This window comes from Marmota monax, unplaced genomic scaffold, assembly GCF_021218885.2.
Source record: "Marmota monax isolate L192 unplaced genomic scaffold, Marmota_monax_Labrador192_F-V1.1 WCK01_AAM20220418_F8-fsc00015, whole genome shotgun sequence".
NCBI classification, from domain to species: Eukaryota; Metazoa; Chordata; class Mammalia; order Rodentia; family Sciuridae; genus Marmota; species Marmota monax.
Window position 1 is genome coordinate 20,279,499 of NW_026692194.1, and position 22,380 is coordinate 20,301,878.

At 44.4% G+C, this 22,380-nt stretch overlaps 1 protein-coding gene across 1 annotated transcript in view; it reads right to left on the reverse strand.

Moving 5' to 3' along the window:
• The window catches only part of Epas1 (endothelial PAS domain protein 1), an 82,448-nt gene that overhangs the window by 43,127 nt on the left and 16,941 nt on the right, over positions 1 to 22,380 (reverse strand). The gene's annotated exons all lie outside the window — the stretch shown is intronic.

Consider the following 22,380-nt stretch of genomic DNA (forward strand, 5'->3'; position numbering starts at 1 on the left):
AGAAAGTACTATTTTGCACGTGTGTATTTCATTTGATTTTCATAACAACTCCAAGAGACAGGAGCTCTGGTCCCCATTTGATAAATGAGAACGTAAAGTTTCAGAAAGATTAAATGATTTGCTAAAAGATGTCTCATATCTAGTTGTTCTGCAACCAAGTGCTGTGTTTGTTAGATACTTTCCTGTAGATAGGATGCTAGTTTATACTATAAGAAGAAGAGAAGGGCTAAAATTTGGAAACAATCCCGTGATGGGGCAGGGAGTAGGGCAGCTCTGACTCGAAGTGAGCACCCATTTGCCTAGGAAAAGACCTAGAACCCCAGGAACAGGGTTAAGAACCAACATCGGAGGTCAAACAGGGGGTGAGGAAGAAAAGGAATTGGTGCTGAGGGACTTCTCAGAGGCAGCCCGGTTGGTGCAGGGCTGGTATGTGGTGGGTGTAATCAGATGTGACTCCACAGTGCTCCATAAAAACAACCCTCTTGCAGTATCTAATCACACCACAGTTGGGGAACAAGCAGTTTCTGATTTGGGGTGTGGCTTTTTTTTTTGGCCTTAAGGTTTTTATGCATAATATTATGCTGACTCTCCCCAAGTTGGAAACCCACATGATTCTGAAATATTTGATCCTGATGCAAGGAAGCAACCACTTTAGGACCTGTCAGTCAAAAAAAGATGAATCAAAACTGACTGTCCAACAACATCAGTAGGCAGAGCAGTCCCTCAATGTCAGAGGAGGACCCTACTCCCACGGACACTGAAATCCAAAGATGCTCAAGCCCTATGTATTAAATAGTGTTGCACTTACACAGAACCTACAGATGCCCTTCCATGCACTTTAAATCATCTCTGGATTGCTGAGAATGGCAACACAATGTGAGTGCTTTGTGAATGTTATACTGTGTTGCTTAGGGAATAACAAGAAGAAAAAGAGTCTGCACCCTATTTACTACGGACACAATTTTCTCCCAAATAATTTCAATCTGTGGTTGGTTGAATCAGAGGATGTAGAACCTGAGAATATGAAGAGCCCACTATATATGCTAATACTCACCCAGGAGAAATGTCTTTTGCCTAGAGTTTGCCCAGAGTTCAAGCCACACTTTTGCTCCAAGTGTGGCTTATGGATTCTGCTTGAGCCACTAATTGACAATAATCTGCTCTTGGTCAAGATGGTCCTGGCTTCTAGCCTCCAGGTGAACACAGCCTGGAGAGGTCCCCGATGTCACTAGCTGTACGAGAGAGTCTGGTTGCTTAACTAGCTGTAGACTCCTGACCTTTAGAGTGATTAGGACTCACACGCTTAATGACCGTGGCTATCAGGGTATCAAAACCATATGCCCATTGTCCCATAAGGTTAAATGACTTAGAAGCAGAATGGATTTCAGCAGGCCAGTGAGACAGACTGAAGTAATTAAGCTAGCTTGGATCGGTCTTGTGGGTGGTAGCAAAGTTCTAAGCCTAAGCCCACTAACAGAGGACTGTGAACAGAGGAAGCGAAGATCAAATGCAATTGGGAGGGACCTAGTGGCCCTTCGATGAGGCTCTGTGGCTACAACACGAGGGCTGTCTGACGGGAGAAACACCTAGCTTCTGGTGGCCCCCGTCCTTGGCAGTCAATTGCTTCACAGATTAAATTATAGCAGAGCCAAGGCCATGGTTCTGAATCATGGCTGCTCACTGGAATCAGCTGAGGAGCCTTAAAAAGACTGATGCTCAATATTTCTCATTTGATAGTTCTAGGGTGCAAACTGAGTGTCAGGAACTTAACGCAGGTTGTTGCTGATGGAGGTTTGTTTTGGTAGAATTTGGAGGAAAGTATCTTTGGAGATGTAAACAGCGATATTATGTGTTTTCTCAAAGATGTAGGAGGAAAAGAAAACTGACATTCATGGAGCACTGGAGCAAGAGCACTTCCTAGACAATTCCATTTGATCCTCGCTTAAATGCAGTGTTATTGGTCCCAGTCTGACAGAACAGTGGTTCTCAATTCTAGCCCGCAGCAGAATCACCTGGAGGGTTTACTAACACAAATTTCGGACCTAATATCACACATTTATAGGGCACTGAAACCCAGTTCTACTTCTAGAACCTAACCACACCCTTTCCCTCTGCCATGCCCTGTGTTCACCTTCACCATGTCCAGACAAACAGGAATTGACTTAGCAGTTGGTGGGACCATCACTTTACCAATAGTGACAACTACAGAAAGAGGGAGATAAAAATAATAATACAGAGATTTGAAATAGATGTCACATAAAAGGTGGCTACCCTTTCAAATGGCCACTCCAGGAAAGGGCTCTAACTTTATTCTGGTGAAGTGACCACTGCTCCAAATATTTTGGGAGGTCTTTTTACTGTTAATGTTGGAGCCACATGAGAAATCACACAGATTTGTAGATTATTATTTTAAACTCCAAACAATCTTTTCTGGTTTACCCACCCCTTAGTCACTAGATTACACTGAGGATGGATCTTGTGATTGTTAAGGATAAAATGTGTCCTCCAGTGATAGAATTTTGCCACAATTGAAGGTATTCAGAATAGTCTTAGCTCTGAGAGCAATTACAAAGGATGGAGAAATGTTTTAGACGGGGGGGGGGGGGGGGGGGTGTTTTAGGGGCCAACTTTCTGCAAACATTCTGGTGTTTGTCCAAAGGCAGCAGCAATTAGGGAGGGTCCTCCAATATGTAGGGGAGGGAAAGTATCCCTGTTACAGCAGTCACAACAGCAGATATCACATGAGAAAATTCAGGAGGAATGGGGCAGATCAGACAGACATGGATGAGGGGAGAAAAGGCATCAATATGCTTAAATATATAAGCTTTTGTGACGGTCCTGGTCTCTGTCCTGAAAGTGAAGACTAATAATACAGGCCAGAACCTCAAACGTCCTTCAAGAGGGAAGAAAGAAGAGAGAAGTCAAGAGGGCTGAAGTGGCTCAAGTGGGGGCAGAGGCTTTCACCTGCCCCTTCCCTGAAGGAGAAGGTCTGGGACGTGTCTCATACCCTGACCTCCCAAGTGCCCCTTCTCAGGGCCGAGCCCCCAGCTGCCTGACATACTCTGAGGGTCACAGTCCCTGGAGCAGTGGCCTGGACTGCATTCACAGCTGACAGTAATGTCTGGGTCTCCCCCGACTTGGCCCTCTAATGGTCAATTCTGCTTGGGGCTGACTGCTGATGCTTATCTGCTGGCCTCTTCTGTTCCAGGCAGCCTTGGAGAAGAGCGCAACAGATTCAATTACCAAGCAGCCCATCTGGGGCTGCAGATACCCAGCTCCTTACATCACCTGAGGACATGTGGAGTCCCCAGCTCTGCTGGGAAAATTGCATAGACAGAAGAAACCATGACAAACTGTGCCTATGCTCGGTTCCATCAAGCCCAAGCCCTAAGGAGTGCTCTGCTTTGAATGTTTGTGTTCCCCTGCCAAATTCATATGTTGAAATCCTTACTCCCAATTCAATGGTAATTGAAATGTGATTAGGGCATGAAGGTGGAATCTCATGAATGGGAACATGACCCTCATAAAAGAGGCCCAAGAAAGATCTCTTATCCCTTCCACCATGTGGAGGAGACACAGAAGGTGCCAGAAGGTGCCATTCTGTGTACCAAGAAGTGGGTCTTCTTCATAAGACACTGAATAAGCTGCTGCCTTGATTCTGGACTGCTCAGCCTCTTAAAATGTGAAAAGTAAACCTGTGTTATTTCTAAGTCCCCAGTTGATGGCATTTTAGAGCTGTCTGAACAGACTAAGATAGTAGGGCACTTTTTATTTAACCTATTAGTGAATAATACACTTTGCATTTGTAACACACATTACAGTTTGTAAAGTACTTTATAAATAAATCTCTAAATACGTAATCTCTCACACAGTAGTACAGGAGAAGCAGTCGTCATTATTCCCATTTTAGAGAGAAGGAAAGCTGAGACTTAGAAAGGTAATGGGAATACATGGAAGTGGGATAAAACTCCTAAGATCTGAATTTTTCAAGGACATGTGGTCAGAAAACTCACTGTCAACTTGGGCTAGACATTCAATTGGAAAATGACCTGCATTATGTCACTCATAACCCAGCTTTTCCTAATAAATCTTTTCTTTCTTTAAAAAAAAATTTTTGATGGGGACACAGGTGATGCATATTTGGTGTAGGCAACTTTGAAAATACAGAAAGATATAAAGAAAAGACATTCACTGTATTTATACTTTGTTTACTTAACATCATGTCATACTATTAAAATTTCTTTCAAAATGTTGATAACCTCCAGCAATATCATACTGTAATGGATCATAATGCATTTTACTATTCCCTTACTATTTTTTCAGTTGTGGTTTCCGTTTTTAGCTGTTTTAAATAACATCATACTGACTACCTTTGCACCAGGTATTGCTTTCTAATTTATTTATCGTAAGAACTGACACGCGTGTGACTTCCTGCAGCTCCCCACCACTGCCTCACGCTGACCACCCTGTGAAAGTCAAGTAGATGGATCTGGCAACCTCAGCATCCTGAGAAGTGGCCACCGTTACTGAATGCAGAGCCCAGAAGAGGAGCTACAGAGGGAAGGAAAGCAGAATGTGCTCACTCTTCCTTGGGCCTTGGCTCAGCTGTTCCCTCCCTAGGCACCTGCTCCTCAGGCTTCCTTTTTCCTTGTATTCAAGTTAAAACATCTGAAGAGAGATGACCAGCTGTACTGAAATTGGAGGTTTCCAAGGACACTAATCCAGTCCTGAGAAGATGGCCACCTGAGGGTTAGCAGGACCTCCTCTTCCTTCCATCTTCCACACCCATCCCATACCCTGTGTGGTTACTTCTAGAGAAGGCTTGGTGGCATCTTCCCCCCATAAAAGGAACAGAAAGCAAACAGTGGCAAGAGGCATTTCCCTCTGTGGCCTGTGATGTCCACTACTGCCCAACTCTCCCCACCACACAGACTCCAGCTAAGGGATTAATGAACCTCAGCAAGTTGAGATGCTGCTGCTGCTGCTGTTACATCCAGCAGCGACCAGAGGCAATCCTTCCCTCTTATTAAAGAACTCTCAGCTGACTGCCTCTGGTTTAATCCTGAAATGGTCTTGTGAGGTAGATATGGCCATCCCTAGTGACACACCAGGAAAAATCCCCCAAGGATGTCTGTCAGCCCATACCCAGGGCTGATCCAGTGACAGAGCCAGCTCTCACACCTGTATCACTTGATGCTAAATCCCACACTCTCATTTGTAATTAGGCAACCTTCCCCTAAATGGCAATAAGTAGTTCCTTCTTGCAGGACGGGAGGACCTTGCTGACCTTGGCACGTGGGGGTGAAGCACTCTAAGGACACTTAACCTTATGGAACTGTGGAAATAAACCTTCTTGACCTGGGAAGCAGCAAAAGGGAAAAGCTTTGTCCCAGGTTAGAACTTCAAAGGTGAAGCAGCCCTGGGAGGGATAGTTTTCCTTTGCTTGAAGATATCTGGAAAGAAAAGAGGAGACACTTGTTTGCTAGAAGTGCTTAGATGCCACAGGTAAGCAGTTCCTTCCCACTGGACCACTCTTAGGGCCACTGCCCTGGGCCTGAAGGTATTCTCCATGCCCAAGTGGTTACTAGATCAGATCCGGGGGTTTTCCTTAGGGTTTCTGCTCACCAGCAGCCTTCTTTCTTTGAATTCCACAAGCAACCAACAGAATGATCTGTGGTTTGGCTCAAACCATCCTGCATGTGTTCCTACAACACTGTCTTCAACTAGGAAAACTGCGCAGCAGTTTAAAAAAAAAAAAAGGATTAAAAAAAAAAAGTGTCCAACATGTAAAACAGATTCCACAGCATGGCACTCTGGGCAGTGCAGTGGAGAGCAAGTGACCACCCCCACAGCACCTGAGACTCAACTCTGCTGCAACCCACTCCACAGGCTCCCTGGAACACTCCCCTCTTCATCTCTTTGGCCTAAAGCTGCTCCTCTCTCACCTCATCCCACAAGACCATTTTCTCCAGGAAGGCCTCACCTACCTTCTCTGGGGAAAATCTCGCTTCAGAGATTCCATCCTGCACAGTCAGTTTGGGTGGCTCTCCCTTTATTTCAACCCCAAGTAGGCCACACATTTTCTGGGAAAGGACCCCACCCTCTGTTCTTTTGGTGTCCTCTAAAGCACAAGCGGAGACCTTGGAGAAGAGCCACTTCAATGATTTCTGTTCTGCAAATTCCTCAAATTCATTCACTATTCTAGATCCTTCCTAAGATTTCTCATCCTACACATAATTAAAATAAGAGTTTTCCATCTGGGAAGTCTTTGGCACAGAGACGCTCAAAGATAAGTGTGTGTGTGTGTGTGTGTGTGTGTGTGTGTGTGTGTGTGTGTGTGTGAACAAGTGTATGTTTTATTAACTCTGAATAAAAGCTGGGATCTGAACTAAAGCTGGTGACGGTTGCCTGTGGAGTCACATAGGCCAGCACTTCTCAACTTAACTGTGCACACAAATCACCTGGGATCTTGTTCCAATCAGTTTCTGATACAGGAGGCCTGGGCTGCAGCCTGGGGTTCTGCATTTCTAGCAACTTCTCGGGCGCTGCTGCTGCTCTGGCCTCACACTTTGAGAGGAAAGAAACCCAGGGACCCATGAGATATTGGGACCAAAGACACCATGGACATGCCATGTGGCAATGTTAGTGCTGCCCTGATGCCATCCTTATCCAGAGGCACCTGGAGTCTAAGTCGGGTCTTCTCTTCTGCCAGGAAGAGTTTTATTCTTTCTGCACCTTTCTTTGTTTGATATATCTTTCCTCCTTTGTGTCTTTCCTATCTCTATTATCTCACCCCTTCCTATTTCTTGAAAACCCATCTCTCAGGCTCAGCTTATGCTCTACCCCCCACCCCAGCATCCTTTCCTCCACCCGACACCAGCATCCCAGCTCCCTTCTTCCAGGCACTTCCTGCCCACGTTACTCACCCACCCTTATTAAAGGCTGCCCTGTCTTGTTGGCTTTTCTGTGCAAACGTCCTGCTGCTGGATGGACTGTAGGGGCATAGACATGGATCATCTACTTTCGTGGGCCCTTTACAGGGCCTTGGTTCTGGGCAGACAAACTGGGCAAATATCTGCTAATTGATCTTAAGGACAATTCAAGTGGTCTTTTACTCTCCTTTTCACCTCAGGGAGGAAAGAAAAAGTACCCCAGCTGCCTTGGCCCACAGCCCCAACCCAGGCCCCACGCCATGCCACTCCCAGGGCTGCAGCTGGGCCAGCATAGGTTTGAATTCACTCTCTGCAGCTCTTCGTCCCCTCAGGGAAGAGTTAAAGTGTTGGGAAGGCAGCTTCCCTCTTGGAAATCTCCATTTCCTCCTGCAGTGTGAACAAGAGAACTCTATGGACAGAGGCTGAACGAGCCAACTGCACAGGGAGTGAACTTGCTCTGAATGGGGCTGTTCTGAAGCTGGCCAAGTCAAGTCATTAAGATGCCAGCCCTGAGGTGCAGCCCCCAGCATCACCTCCAGATAGCCATATCCTCAAGTCCTGCAGCAGGGCATGAATGGTGAGCACAGAGCCAATTAAAGCAAGCTCTTTCATGAGCAGGGGCCAGAGGAACTCCTCTCCTTCTAGGGTGGGGGTGGGGTGCTGCAGAGGCGCAAAAGTAAAAGTCATTCCTTCCTCCCCTCCCACCCCATCCTCACCATACCAAACTAAAATTAACCCTCTGATTTACACGCAATTGCCAAAAACCCATTGCTCCTCAAAAGGCAACTAAGAAGGGGCGGGGGAGGTAATAATAACATTAGAGAAAATATGTGCAATGCCAAAAATAATCACCGTGTCATGAGAAAACAGAACTGAGCTGCCTCAGGGGCCAGCACTGGGTATATTCAGGAAGGAGGGGGCAGAAATTCCCCTGGCAATGTCGTCAGACATTCTGGGTGGAAAAAAAAAGGCTATAACTGGAATGGACAACTGTCAGGGAGAACTCTTTTCAAGTCCAGAATATAATTTCAAGGCCAGTTCTCCTCTTGATTTCAGACACTTTAATTTCAAAGAAAATAACATTTACTTGGCCTTTAAACAGGACTGATACTTGATCATATATGCTAATGGTGAGATATCCTAGGATCTGTCCTACTAATCCCAATTTGATGCCAGAATTTCTGGTGCCTAGTATTTGAAGTATTTCAAAACTGCAAGAGAAGAGGGGGAAGAAATCCCACAGAATCTTTCACTCCTATCAGCATCCCATAACCCCATCTCCCTGCCCTATTAAAAAAATTTAAAAAATAACAAGAAAGCAAGAAAAAATGAAAGCAGAAAGGAAACAGCTGGTAGAGAATCTATCCTGGATATCCTTTATAAACAACTCTGATTGGAGGCTGATTTACATGGTGACTTGTCCAGAGTTGTGGGGTCTGATTCATGGTCACAGTGCAATGACTTGCTTTCTCCCAATTCTGACCTCTCTTACTCTGGCGAGATGGCCATGCACACTGAGGAAGCCTCACTCCATCCTTTTGCAAAAAGGTCATCAAAAGCCACGGGAAATGCTAAAAGTCTTCCCCAAATTACTATCACACTCACAAACGGTAGCACTGAGCAATTTGGGAAATAGGTTTGTACTTTCCCCCAGCCATAGCTTAGCCCCTTCCTCCACTCATTCAAGAAATCTGATTCCCTCTCCATGTGCAGGGGCTGCTGTGAACAGTAGATTGGCATGTGGGACATTCCTGACCTCAGGGAGCTTGCAGAGAAGTAACGTTCTGGAGGACTGGCCTAATAGCCAGTCAACACCAGAGGAGTTGGAGAAGAGCAAGTCTGTGAGGCTGGAAAAGACAGGCAGAGCTCTGTGCCCCAGGGGACTTGAAGGAGGAGCAGGATGTGGGGAAGTAACCAGGAGGGAGGACAAGGACAAAGATATTGCTGGGGGAATGACAGGCAGCAGCAGTCAGAAGCCAGGCTAGAGGGGGGGGGGGGGACAAGGCAGCAGTGGGCGTGGGGAGAATGCTTTCATTACGCAAACTGTGCTGAGAATCTACAAGGTGCCAAGGACAGAGGAGGCTAATTAGTGGCCGAGGTGCCAGTGGTAGGCAGTGCTGGAACCAGGCTCTACCCGGGTTCTGCTGGCCATGCTCTGGCCACACTGGACAACAAGTATGAGAACCTCTCTTTATTTGGCACCAAAGCCAGGGAAAATGAATCCCTTTGTTAGAAGCTCTAAATATGGCAGCGACCCTTGGGCTGCCACAGGCTGGAGCCCGGCTAGGTCCACAGAGACCTCCGCAAGACATTCCTGCTGAGCGGCAAATCACAATGTTACCCTTGGGATGAAAAACAAACTTTATCCAGGGCACACGCCTCCTCAAACTCCATGGGGTTTTATTTATTTCCACAGATGTTAGCCCCTCTCTTCCAGCTATTTTCCCTTGCCCCTCACCTCCTTCACCACTGATCAAGAAAGATGTCATTCCAGCCAGGCCTCAGGGAGAGGAACAGCTCACTAGCCCACTACCCTCTCCCCAAGCCATTTCCAGTGTGGCATTCCCACATTTAAAACTTGATATCCTTTAGCCCTTTGCTATTCCTTATCTTTAGGGTCTCCCCAGAGAGCACAGGCAAAATGGCAAGTTTACATACCATAGTACCTTGCCCTGAGAGCAATGGTGTCTCCAAACTGGTATGGCCAGCTAGAGTGAAGACTAGACTACTACGGTCCCCTACCAGTGAATCATATTGCAGAGTTCTAAAGTCTTGCTGATTCCAAGTAGAAAGTGGATTAATAATGAGGAATAATGGTGACTGCATCTATCAAAGGTTACCTAGCAGCCTTTGACTCCTGTCCCCAGGGAATATATCCTGAGGACGTTTGCATGTAGAAGTAGCTGCCTGTGCCTGCTGACCACATCACAGTGTGCTCAGTGAGCCAGCTGCCAGTCAGCTCCCACTGACATAGGTGAACAAGTCCAGACAGGGTGGCCCCCTTCTCCAAGAGGCCAGGGAAGTTTCTGCCTTGGATCCCACCTCCTTGACATAAGAGAACAATCTATTGCCCAATACCACCCATCGCCCAGGGCCTTTCCTTCACACATGTAGGAGCCGTTCTTAGAATTAGGTTTCTGGCAGGGAAGATAGCAGGGTTTGGCCAGGGTTCCAGACCTTTGGCGATGCAATATGGAAGTGAGAAAACAGGACAAGCCACCTCCTTGCACCCCCCCACCTCCCACAAAAGCTACTGAATACAAAAATATTAAGTAAAACCAAAAATAATTTTAAACCCAATGATAACCCTAAATATCAGAAAGCAGGCTTAAAGAATAACCCATACTTTGGAATAAACACTCTCCATTAGCCCAAATTCCAACTTTTTAAAAATCAGTTTCCCCAACTTTCAACTCCCACCAGACCCAACACCACCCCACCTTCTGCCCACAGGAGGGATTGATAGATCCCAGCTGCTTCTCTTATCTGGAACGTGCTAATGGCAAATCTCTGCTATTGAGGTTCTGCCAATGATCTCTGCAAATCACTTTTATTAGAGATAATGTCATTTTTACATCATTATCCAGCTCGGCAGTCAAAGAGAAAACAAGTGGTTTTTTTTTTTCCCTTTGATACACCAGTTCTGCCTATTAATGCTGACAGGTGATAGGGAACTGGCCACACTTCTCAAGAGATTCTGGTGAAAAGGCTTGGCATTTCACCCATTTCCTGGGCCAAGCGGAGCCCCTAGCACCTCCTTCCAGAGCCTGTGAAGCAGTGGCAGGTTTCTGGGCTTAGGATGCTCCCTGCCCTGACAGCTCAGGAGAGGACCCCTGGCCACCTGCATGCTCAGCTCTGCCCAGCCCATAAACAGCTGTACATCCAGGCAGGAGTGCAGGAGCACAGCTAATTCAGCAATAATTCACATGAGTCAGCCTCAAAGACTTTAAGCCCAGGGAAAAAACCACCCAGAAGTACCCAAGGCCTAGAGGCAGCACCAGGCTTGATTACACCATTTGGAAGATGAGTTTGAGTGTGGGGAGACCTGAGTGTGTGTGTGCGGGGTGCGACCCCAGAGGCTCACCTAAGTTGCTCTCAGCTGTGTCGGTAACACTCTAAGTCCTGCTGCAGCGGATAGAGGACGAGAGTTGCTTCTCTGGAATCAACTAAGAAATTGTCTTTCCTATCTTCCTGCTCATTTTCCTTAATTATTTTGAAAATGTAAGACATAGCTTTGGTTTTATTGGAGCAATTTCTAAGGGCCACTGAGATTCTCACAAATGCACTGCTCTTGCCCCAGGGCGGTGTGCCAAACCCCATGGCTCTTTGCTACCTAGAAGAAAGTTCTGAAGCAAATGGAATTCTGAAAAGCCACCCTTTCTTGGCCAAAACAAGTATTCCTTTGCATTTCAGCATTTTTGTAAAAAGTATGGCTTATTGGATTTTAAATCCCAGCTGGTATTTATGATTGGTGAGCTTCAGCTTTCATTATTGAACACTTAGTGAGTGCCTACTTCATTGAGCCAGGCATTGAAGTTTGAGGGAGCATGGGTCCCTTGCCCTCTAGGAGCTAACAGCCCAGGGAGGCAGCCAGACAAGCAGACAGGCCAAGAGGCATGAGCCAGGCTGATGCAGCTGGCCTGCCTGGGCTTATGGCTCACACATTAACTGTATGACTTCGGGCAAGTTATTAAGTTTTTCTAAACCTCAGAGCACTGTAAAACAATCACTGTACAAGTCTCTGCCCACTGATCTCTTATGAGAAAGGAATGATATACATGCAACATGCTTAGAACTGTGCCTAACACACACCAGGCACTCGATTTTATTGAAGTCATTGTTCCCATTGCTTCAGAAGTCAGTAGCAAGTGCTTTGGGAACAAAAAGGATGGCTTAATCCAAAGTGGAGAGAAGCAAGGCTCCTGGAGGGCGTTCTCAGTTGAGATTTTGAAGAACAAATGGAACTTAACCAGGACAAAGATGTGGTGAGGGAGTCAGGAGAAGCCAGGAAGAAGATGGGGCAGGTGTCAGGCTTGGTGATCAGGTCGTAGGGGCACAGGCCTTACCAATCAGGCTGACCTCCAGGGCAATAACTGAGACCATCCCTCCTGAGGTGTCCCAAGGTGCCCTCAGCCGGAAACAGACGCCTGGATTAGCTGGCCCACGGGCAACCCTATTGTGGCACTCCTTCTGTTTTTGCATTCCTTGTGCTTTGACAATGAGATGATTGTGTGGATATTACAAGAGGAGATTATCTCCATGGGCACTGAGCCTGTTTTAGTGCAAAAACCTTGCCTGGCCAGAGCCAAGACGTCTGAGGTCATAGATAAGTTGCCAACTCTGGAGAACCTCAGACAAACCTCGAAGCCACCAAGGAAACTGTGCTTTGCAGGATGGCTTATTTTAAAATATAATCTATGCTAAACAGACGCTGGGCAGAAGGTTAAGTTCCAGGGACTGTGCATGAAACATCTCCATGTGTTTAGCTTTGTGTGCAGGGACTGAGAAAAGACAGCCTATGCCAAGAAGAAATGACCACCCAGAAATGGGAGATTCTGCACACTCTTTTGGGGAGCACTGGTGACATGGCGCCATCACAGGGAGGAGGCAGGATGGCAGGTCTTACTTAATTCTGTCATGATTAAGAGCATTAAGATAGAAACTTGGAGGGAAAAGTTGCAAGAAAAGAGAGACAAAATATTACAAAATATTACTCTACATGTTACAACAAACAGGACATAAATGTTCTGGGAATCAGAATGTGTTTAGCAGTTACAATTACACATTATTGGTTGGATTTAAATCATTCTGTGAATGATTCATCTCCACGCCTGTAGGTGACCTTATTGGCTGTGTAGAGGTAGCTATGAAAATCAAAATGTGTAATATTCCATAGAGGCAGACAGAGGCTACACAGACCACAGAGGTATTTTTTGTTTTTTTAAGAAAATGTTTTTGTAGCTGTTTAATAGAAATCCTACAGAGAAGAGTACAAGGCAATGAACAGGCAGAGACTCCAGGAAACAAACAAGCTTGCCTTAGTGGGAGACTCCTCCGTCTTGCTGCCAGCTTCCCATGAGCATCTTCCTGTTATTTTCTGGGTATTTCCTTATTGCAAACTAGGATAGCCTGCTCTTCTGCCTTGCAAGGACCATCAGAGAAGAGACAGAGTCCTCAGAAAGAGCATTCTAGAAACAGCCAGTGCCTCCTGTGCTATTGCTGCCAAGCACCCCTGTGACAATCCCTGCACCAGGGTCAGTAACCAACCTTAGGTCTCTACTTGGAGACCTGGGCTAATCATCAAGGAAGGATCTCTGGAAATGCCCTTATTAAGGAAAAGAAATGTAATATATAACTCAACTTTAAAAAAAAAAACCAGGAAGCTCTAATACTCTATCAAGTTCCTAAGACTTTTTCTTTCCTTCATAATCCTTGGCAGAGTTCAAAGGTGAGCACTTTCCCAGAGGCTTATTAGCAATAATGTTTATTTCATACATTTGGAGGTTGCAAAGTTTGATTCTATTTTACTTATTTGGAAAAAAATAACTTTTTTTTTTTAACAAATGAAGAGGAGGAGGAAAGGGGGAATGAGACAAGGGTGAAACTTGGTAGAAAAGGTGTTAGAAGACCTCCTGACTTGTGTTCTCAATATTCTCTTCTGAGATTTTCTCTAAGGGGTGGGAACAGCAAATCAGTGTCCCTTGAACCTTCCTGAGCTACCATGACTCCATCTGTCCTTACTACTTACTGCTATAGGTACAGAGGAGTGCTTTCAAGGCAAAACTATACATACTTGTGCCTTCACAGAGAGTATTATGTAAATAAAATGAAGTGACATGTCTTGCCAGAATTTCTGGGTTTTGAATTAGGAAAGACATTTAGCAGAAAGCTCTGTGAGGGTTTTGGGTCTGCAGGTCTGAAGCCAGGATGTCATGAACTAGCCTATCTAGCCAGGCCATCGCTGACTGCCTGGGTGATGAGCTGGAATTGTCAGTGAATGGTTGAGACCTCATCTGTCATTTCCATCTACTTCTTCCCCCAGAATAAAGCAGCAGATCTAAATGGACCTTTCAGCTCCCATGTTTAGCTAGTGAAGAGTAATTAGGGGAAATGGCAGGGGTAGGGGAAGAGCTAGATGCCTCCACCCATCTTATGTCACAGTAACCTCTACTCATTCTTCAAGGTCCACTCAGACTCCTAGCTCACTCCTGCCAATCCCTGGTCATGGTGTCCTCACCTACTGTCTATGCCACTCTTTTGGTCCTTAGCAGTCTCTGCCAAGTATGGAGTCTCTTGTCACCTGTAGAAGCCAATGTGCATATGGCTCCCAAGGAAATGAGAGTTATTCAGACTGCAGGAGGAATTGGAGGCTGTTGCCAAGTTTCTTCAAAACCTAAATGCAGACCTGCTGGGGCAGGAGTACCAGCATCCCCTCTCTTAGGGAGCTAAAAACTTAGCTAGTGAGGAATAGTTTAGGGAGCAGAAAAATTCATCCTGATAAAGAGGGCTGGTTTAGGAGGCATGAGGCCCAACTAAATTCACCACATCAAACTGTGGCCTGAAGGCTCTACAGTGCCCCCTCTGTGTGCTGCCCTCTAGAGGTGGGGCTGAGAACAACAGTAGCTGTTACCTCTTAGGAGTGTACAGCATTGGTTTTTTCCCATACCACTCAATAGATGTCACGTTGTGCTACACACTATGTTCTCCTGGAATTGTCATCCAAGAATATATAGGAAACCAGTTTGGGCCTCTTAGTTTCAGTTTGTACTATTGTTTGGGTAAGGAGTTTTGTGAACTTTGTCCTACCTAAATCTCAAATCTCAAAAACATCTTTTTTTCCTATAGTTCAACTTTAACATAAATAGCAATGTCAACATTTCAAGCCTCAGTGTTCTGGGATTTGACAAATAAGTCTTTAAACTCCTATCAAAAGTCTTGGTTCTAAATGTTGGATGGTTGGTATCAAATTTTCTGACTACTATAAACTCACTCTTCCTATTTTCTTATGATCTACATCACCGATATTCTTTCAATTCTGTTTTTAATCTCCAATATTCTTTTAATTCTCTAATACTTTCTTGTTCATTAATTAATGTCCTCTCCTCACTTAGATTACAGCTCCTTGAGGGCAGGGACCTCACGTTCTACTTTTGTTTTTTTTACTTTTCCAACATGCCTAGCACAGTACTAGGGCAGAGGGCCGGCAATTAATATTTGCTCAACCATAGAGTTATAGCACATTAGAATAAACAAAAGGTTAGCATTTATCTGGTCTCATCCCTTTATTGTACAGATGAGGGAACTAATGTGGAGACCTGGAGGCTCTAAGTCACTAACTAAAGACCAGTATAGCACTTCCTTTCTGGTCTTGGAGCTAAGACCAATTTTTATGTGAATTAAGTCACTGCCCTCTGACGTACATACTACAGTGACCTCCATTTTACAGTCGAGGAACACAGGTACAGAGTGTTTTAGTAACTTATCAAAGATACCATAGCTAAGAGGTGGATCTAGGATTTGAGCTCAAGCAATGTGGCATGCTTTCCACCACTCTCTCTCTTTCCACAATCTCTAGAGCCATTTCCCCCATTTCCACATCATGTTTTAGTCTATCCCTTGCCTCTTCTTGTAATTCATCTGTATACTTGTCTTCTTCCTTCCTGGCCCCCACTCGGTCAGTTCTGTGGGCAGGCACTCCTGTAGTTCTCTAGAGTCTACAGCACTGTGCCCTCCCTACAGTGGGTACTTAAGACAAACATAGTATGCAAGGCTAGTAAGACAATCAATTTCTTCCTCCTAAGATACCATGCAGATCTTTTAATACTTGTTTTTCCCCACAGAGGAGATAGAGATCTATCAGGAGTGCCAACACCTATGCCAAGGCCTCCCCACCCTGGCCAAATGTTGCCCAATTCTTGCACAACCTCCAAGTCACATGGGAGGCTCATCCCCCAGGCAGGTGATCCAACCACTCCTTTCTGCACCCATTCATGGTTTTGCCCCCATGGTCTTTCACTCTGTGCAGAAGACTCAACCTGGCTCTTACATTAAGCCTCTCAGGGAAGTCTGAGTTCCTTAGATACTTGAGGTCTGCGAGATTAAAGGGAAAAGCAGATTCCCCGATGCCCAGCTTCTTTCAGGAGTACAAACTGCCCCCGTGCTGGTGGGAGAAGGCAACCAATGTTTCCCACAGGGAAGGTAATTGGGTTATCCCCAGGGGCAACTGATGCCTGGAGGGGAGGTCCCAGTCTCAGCAGCAGAACCATTGCCAGTTCACATTGACTGTCACTATTGTCTTAAGTATTCAAAATGGCACCCCTGCTGTGCCAGGTTGCCCTTAGGGAAGAACAGCTGAGACCCCTGATTACAGCTTTCTTTGTAGGAAGTGATTGCTACAGCTTGACTATTTTCTGTTTTTAGGATTTAAATGGGGTGAAGAGGAGGGGTTTTCACTAAACTTGTGAAACTAGTGGTCTTCTGCTGCTCCTATGTTTTGCATCCTTGTTTTGGAAAAACAGAACAAAACAAAACTTAACACGAATTCTGATCTGAAATCATCATGGTAACAGAAGTTCAAGTTTTTCACTAACATTTTCATCCATGCATCAGCTATGGATAGACATAAAGCACACTGGAAGTAAGGGTGCCTACCCCAATGGAGTTTTTCTGTACCGTGAAGCAGGAACAAAGAAAATAGTTATGAGCCTCATCCTTCTACACCTCTGGACACCACCATGGCCCAGGCCAGAGTTTTGCTGAGCAATGGAAAGACTGCCTAGTACCATACAACCACCTTCTACTGATCAGATTTGCCTGGGTTCTCAGCTGAACCATGACCAGGCCATCACCAGAGTGAGTCATGTCAGCCTTCACCTGGCTATAGGACATTATTATAGTGAGGCTATCAGGGCTTTTACCACAAATGAAGCACACCCTTGGTGACTCTCCCAGTCCCTTAGACCCAAGAAAACACTCACATCAGCAGAATTTTGCTTTATGGTCGTCCTCCTCCCATCTCCAATGCATAAGGCAAAATAGCTTACCCCAAAAGTAACCATTTAAAAATTCCAAAGCACATCAAATATTCTAATGTAATACAAGAATGGTTTTCACAATGCTTATTATTTAAAAGACTCAGACCTAAGCATCCAGGACCACTGCCTTTTAGAAAGCGCTGGGTTCAAAGGGTTGGAGGGAGCCTTTCTCTCTTCTTGGAGGCAGGGAGAGGGCTCATCCAGGGGCCTGTCCTTAGGAATCCCCCTGCTACATTTGGAAAGGTCAGCCCACCCTAGAGATACACTGTACCTTTTTTCTTTCTTCTTTCAATGTTAAAAGTGCTCTAGAAAATACCTACATGTTAGCTTCTCTGTCCATAGGGAGCTGCCCCATCAGCAGTATGGCAAAACCTTTAGACCCAAGCCACGGGGGACAGAAGGAAGACCTGGGCAGGCTGTGAGCCTGGCCCCAACCCAATCCATTTTCAGTTCAGAGCAGAAATATTAATCAGTTTTGGATTCTCTACCTTTGGCATTTAAGAAAATCGCTCTAAACGGAGGACTCAGCCTCTCCTGTTAAGCTTTTTATAAGGTACAGTTAATTTCTCGCTTACATAACTGCTTTTAATATATGGCTTTAAAACTTACTGCTGGGCTGAATATGTACCTCAGTAATGGAATGCTTGCCTAGCATGTGTGAGGCCCTGGGTTCAACTGCCAGCACCAAAATAAATAAATAAATAAATAAGATCTCACTGTGGAAGAACCTTGGCACCTGGTAGCTGCCTCAGGAAGACCATTTTTCATTCTAACCAGTCTGCCCTAGTCTTGTCCACCATGGGCATATCACAGCCAAAGTGGGACATCTATGTTCCCTCTAACTATATCCTGGTTTGTCCAGGGACAGCCCTGGACCAATCTGTTCTCAAAGTTACCTTTCCTTATTTTCAATGTATACCTGGGTTTTATATTTTCATAAGTAAGATCTGCATTTTCAGATAATGAATATTTATTGAGCATCTACTACATAGAGGCCTTGCTAAGTGCTGGAGGGAGCTCAAGACACATGAAAAAAACAGTTTATCCTGTCCCAGCTGCTTACAAACAGCTAATGAGATAAGAGATTGCCATAGACTAAATATTTGTTGTTGGTGGTGATGAGGGCCAGACGTTGTGTGGGCTGGTAGAGACTTGTGAAAGATAGTGCTAGGTTACTTCAGAAGACAGAACAATCTGTCAGTTTACTTTGATCACTCACGTGACACTAGGAGACTCCTGATCTGCCTGATGCTCTTCTTTGGCTTCCATCAGCTGCCTTTGGAAAACACATAAGGGACACAACAGCATCCATACCTGATGTAATTCACAGCTTTCCATGGAAAGAAATTATTCTCTTGATGAGTTTGGTCTGTTTTCTAGCAATCTCTCATTTTTTAAGACCATAGAAAAGTTGTAAAGCTGTGGATGACTTTGGAACACAAAGGTGCTGTGTAAATTCAAGGTGTTATCCTCTTGTTCAATCTTGTTTATTCCTACTATCCACTGGTGCAAAGATTTCATCACGTGTGGACACAGTTGCCTCTGGCACCTACTGTGTTGACCTTTTTTAACATGTATTTATTGAGCACTACTGTACATCCATCACCAAGCTGAGTGCCAAATAATGGAAATTTTAGAACAAAGTACCCATCCACTAACCATTTCTCTCCCAAGTAGGCTGAACTTGAGCTTGGGGAAGGCCTCTTTCTAGCTGTCAATAGACTGATGTCTTGGTGAAGTCTCCATTTTAGAGAGGCTGAATAGGTGAACTTAGGGATAACAAACTTCAACTCCCATGATACGCAGGTATGGCTATAGGCAGCAGCATGCACAGTATTCTAAGGTCACCTCTGGACTCAGAGGTGCTGGGATGGATTCATATTGCCTGTCCTGGGGGTGAACCAGAGGAGGGAAGCTCAAATGTTATTCATCGGGTATTCTTGATGTAAGGAAATAGCAGAAACTTTGCAGCACTCCTCTCCCAACCCCTCACCCTCCAGTTTCAAGTCCAAAACCTGAGGCTAGTTATTTGACCTCTATACTAATCTCAGTGATTCATCTGTAAATTTTTAAAAAGTATATTTATCCAAGAGATGTGAAGTAAGATGTCAAGCAATGGTTCTCAAAGTGTGGTCCAGGGACCAGCAACATCAGTATTACCTGGGAACATGTTAGAAATACAAGTTCCCAGACCTTCTGAATAAAACTCTGGCATTGAGGCCCAGCACTCTAAGTTTTCATGAGCCCCCCAGGTGTTTCTGATGCATGTTCAATTTGGAAACATGCTGCAAATGGTGCATATTAAATTACAAACCCTGTCGTACTTATATGGATGGATGGAAGCCATGTTTCTACCCAGTACACACGACTAGCAAAGTTCTAGGCTTACTGTAAGTGCTCAATAAATTTTAACTTCTTTTCCTTTCTTGTCAAAATTCAAGGTGCCAACATAAGAACCTATAGGGGGTGGAGAAGAAGAGGGGGCTTGTATACTGTTTAAAGTAGAGAAAATATCTGGTAGGGTGATTCAAAGACCTAAGCAAATGCTTGGCAATATGTTTAGGTGATCTCCTCCCCAGGAAGAGGAAACAAAATGGGGCTCAGGCTTCTGTTGCAGATAATGACAATGAAAGTTCTCCAAGAAGAGGAACACTTATGCCTACACATCACCCTAAATGAGGGTGGACCCAGCCCACAGCGGGCTTGCCTTAGTTAAACTTTATTCATAGAGTTTCAGTTACTGAAGTCCCAAAGGCCTCTCTTTTAGAGTTTCACCTGCTCTACAGCACAAATATTGAAACAGGTCCACTGAGGTAGCTGTACTGGCTGGAGTAATCATATGGTGCCTCCCTGACACCTTTCACTTCCAATAAGAATCATTACTTGATATTGTCACTTGCCTCACAGGCAGGAACAATGGGGCCATGCTTTTCATTCCCACACGGGCCATGTGTATAGAGGGTGGGAGGAAAATATGTTTTTATAAAGACAAAGCACCAGTCTTTAGGGAAATGCAGATCAGAACTACAATGAGATACCACCTCCCACCCACTAGGATGGCTACTATCTAAAACACGGAACATGATAAGTGTGGACGAGCATGTGGGAAAACTTGTGCATCCCTGATGGGAGTATAAAATAGCGGCTGTGGTAGACAGTAGGGCAGTTCCTCAAAAAAAAAAATTAAATATAGTAGGGGTAATGTCAGCACAGCATCGTGATGTGCTTATCACCACTGAATTGTACACTTAAAGATAGCTAAAATGGAAATTTTTATACTATGTGTATTTAACCATAATAAAATAGTTTATCATCTTATTGTCACCACCACCACCAGAGGAAAAAGAGCACAATGCAAACCTTCCACAGCACTGTTCCATTAAGCCCCCAAAGTAAATGTCTTGAATAAAAAGCCTCTCCATGGTTGAAATCTAAAATAAAAGCAGATGCATCCTTTGAAGACAAGTTTCCCAATGTACTTTCGTTTGCCACACTTCAGGTCTATCTGCCTTGAAAAGAGACACTGGGCTGGAAATGGAGATTGGAGGTGGCTCTCCAGCGTGTTCACCCCATGGCTTCAAAATCCCCCTCCTCCTTCCTGCTAATGAAGGTTTGCTTTGACCTTTCCATTAGCCCACAAACTACTATTAAAAAAGCCATTTATCAAATTAACACGGAGCACTGCAAAAGTCATCTGCAAGCAGTGTGCACTTTTCCACGTAGGAGTTGCCATGCCAACAGCTGCTGCGTGTTCACTGTACAGACCTATCAATTTTAACAAAGTCCTGTTTCATAATTCTGAAGACCACTTTGGTGTTGTTGACCCTCCCTACTTCCCAAATGTGCAAATGGCCAGGACCCTGCCAAAATCAGGTAATGGCCAGGAAGGAGAGCAATTACAAAGTCAACTGAATTTCTACACACCAAAAACTTTGAAAAGAAGGCAAAAAAATAATTTTTCCCCTCTCTCTCTCTTATTTCCATCCTCATCTCTCAGGACAGAGTCAAGGAATTTGATGTCATAACAGTCCGGCCAGTCATTCTAGAAAAAGGAGTCCAGGGTGAATAAATGGAAGGAGAGACTATAATTATGCAAATTGTTGTAATAGATCACTTGCCTGGACAGCAGATAACCATAAACAAAATGAGGTAAAACCATTGCTGTCTATTGGTGCCAACTTTTGTGGCAAATTTTTATGTTAAAAGATGCATAAGAGCTTTAAAATGAATGTGTTTAAACTGCCTGGCATTATCATGCTTTTTGATGTAAGACAAAAAGTCTGAAACAGAGAGCTTTAGGAAAAAAATTTGTCTTAACTCAAAAGTAAACCTAACAAGCAATTCCCAACTGTAAGTAATTATACCCAGCTTCCTACTAAAACTTCTGGTTAAATTAAAAAAACAAAATCAACCCAGGAAAGGCAAATCACAGACAACAGCCAGGGGCTGTAGACACTTCAGTCCAAAATGAACGGGACTCATCATACATTGAAGTTCCCTGTAAATTTATACCAGACTTTCAGCAAGGGAGGAGAAAGAGCTGATCACTACCCTTAAAAACATACAACTCTTAGAGGTGATACAGAACATTGTACTGATAAAATGTTGGTTTTAATTATTGCAAACCATAAGCAAATCTGAATACCATCTACACTTTAATGTTTTCAATATCATGAGAACACTAGTATGTAAAGGGCACCTTCTGAAAGATATGGATTGTGTCACAAAATTCAAGGAGGGCAATAACCAGCTAAAACTTAAAATGCAGCGTCTTTGAAATCTTGGGCACAGGAAAGCCACCAAAGAAAAACTTGTTCTACCAGCTAGTGGCTCCTTGCTTAAAGCACACACATGGGCCACACTGGGAGATCGTTTTATCCAAAGTGAGACCTGGCCCAGCCCTGGAAACTGTCATCGTTGCAGTCTCCTCCTATGTAATCATGTGAATTATTCTAAGCCTAGAGAAAGGCCTCCACGGGCACACAACCTTTTATTTTGTAGTTATTTCTGGGACACCAGAGCTAACACATTGGTCATAAATGCAGGAGAGATGCTGCTTTTCAGGTTTGAAAAATGATCTTTGGGCTGGTTATCACTTGTTTTCTGAGCCTGAACACGTCAGTGGATAGGAGTCTCACTATGTTACATCTGTAAGTGGAACTTAATACAGCTCTTTATTAAATCCAAGTATATTTTAGTAAGAGAGAGTTCTTATAGACTGCTGTATAGAAAATGCACTGTCAAACAGTAGATTCTGTAACTGTGTATCGATGTTGATTATATAGAAGAAGGTATATTCACCAATGGGTTAACAGTGGTTATCTTAGGGTGGTAAAATTTTGGTGATTTTTTAAAATCTGAATGCCTTCTTGTTCTATGGTTTTTTATGTGTAACATGTACATTTATTATAATC